This window comes from Strigops habroptila, chromosome 1 (assembly GCF_004027225.2).
Source record: "Strigops habroptila isolate Jane chromosome 1, bStrHab1.2.pri, whole genome shotgun sequence".
Lineage (NCBI taxonomy): Eukaryota > Metazoa > Chordata > Aves > Psittaciformes > Psittacidae > Strigops > Strigops habroptila.
Genome location: NC_044277.2, coordinates 147595189 through 147597131, shown reverse-complemented (window position 1 = coordinate 147597131; position 1943 = coordinate 147595189).

Genomic DNA, 1943 nt, shown 5'->3' with positions numbered 1-1943 from the left:
CTTCATCTGCCTCTCCCATCCCCGTCATGCCCTGCCTACTCTTGCCACCTTCTCTCACAGGCTCTTTTCTTCCTTTTAGCCTTACAGCCTCACCAGCACTCCTCAGAGCCCAGCTTACCTCCTGTCCAAATCACCTCGCTTGCATGTGGCATGCTGGCACCTCCCAGGCTGTGGGGGCTCTCACAGACCCTTATCAACACCACATTAGCATCTTGTCTTTATAAGCTCCCCAGCCACATAACCTTCCTGCCTGCTCAGGACATCATCTGCCTTGTTTTCATCCTTCCTTGCCAAACAACACCCTACCTGCAGTGTCTCCTCTCTCATCCCACTTATCTCCTTTCACCACCTGCCTGTGATGACCAATGACTTTCTCAGCTGCTGCATTTACCACTTTCCCATGACATCCTCCCTTTCTTCACTGCCCCCTTTGCTGCCAACACCACCTCCTATATACCCAGTGCCTGCCCCTTCCCACACAGTTAGCTGCCCTTTACCATCCACCCCTCAACTGCAGCTCTCCACTGCTGTGCCATTTACTACCAGTGGTTCTCTCATCTTCCTCATTTACTGCTTCTTCTCAGTGAGGGGAAGGGTTCTTTTAGGTACATATTAATCTCCAAGCTTTGATTCTTTCTTTGCTCTTCTTCACCACCTTGTTTCCCACATTTTCTCCTTGCTTTTCTTTTTGACACCATGCTGTGCTTGTCCTCATCACCCTCTTTTCCCATTTCTATTGCTCTGTTTATCATCTGGCATCACACCTGTTTGTGGCTTCACATACCTGCTCGTAACTTTGGCCTGTTGCAAGGTTATTCAGCCATTAGCCTTGCTGCCACTTCACACTTTACTTTCTCACCCCACTTGCTAGTCCTTCCTCAAGATACTTACCACCTTGTGCACCTCCTCTTCCTCCTGCTCCTCACCCTTGTCCCTTCACTAGACTTATTCCATATCTCCAAAGGAAAATCACAGCCAAGCCACAATCTGCTCACAGTTGGTTGTGTCACCATCCCCTCCCTCACTGCCCATATTTATTGTGACCTGGTACTGCTCCCTTCCCAGCATTGCTATCTGTCTGTGGCAGCATCCCTACCCTGCTGCCCATCGAAGCCCTACATGCATAAAGCATTCTGAAAGTACCCATACGATTTGTTTTCTCAAATTCCTCACTTGTAACAAGGCTCTTTGGCTCTCAGCAGCTCAGGTTTCATTGCTAGGCAATGAAAAACCAACTACAAAATACCCTGTGGCTGGATTTTCAAAGTTATTCAAGCATGCACAAAATGGCCTCAGAGGCCCAGCTCAATTTCCAATCACATGTGGGCCACCTAAGTTGGGTTCTTGTAATTTCTCTAGGTTGGTCTTGTTAAAGGCCTAAATACATGTGAAAATGTGGCCACAGATTACATTTGAGGCTGAAGGAAATGCGGAGAATATTCTGGGTTTCTCAACAACATGAATGCTTTTATAAAAGGCACTGCTGGCTTCTTAACCCTAAAATAACTAATTATTGGACTAACAAGTTGATTATAGCAGAGGAGAAACATGATATTTAAGAGCTAAGTGTTATTAGTGAAGGGGTGAATTTTCTTAAAGCATTCAGGTCATTGCTCTCTCCCACACACACTGCTGAAATGGGCTAAGCTCAAAAGTAATGTTGCACAAAAGATATCCAGGGGGTAGATTACAGCGTTACATTGAAAACCTATGGTACCTGGGAAGGAGCTGTTATTTATTTATGTGTCTACAGGAAAAGAAAAACTAAAAATCAGAGGCCAAGCCAGAGTGAATGAGAACTGTTTGAATGAGCTACACAGCTACAATGCAACACTGCAAGTTTTTTCCTAGGCAAAAGAACAAAGTTTTTGTATTAAGTATGCCTATTTGTAGCATTTTTCCTACAAAAGCTTAATATCCATTTTTCCAAGTGATGTATTCCT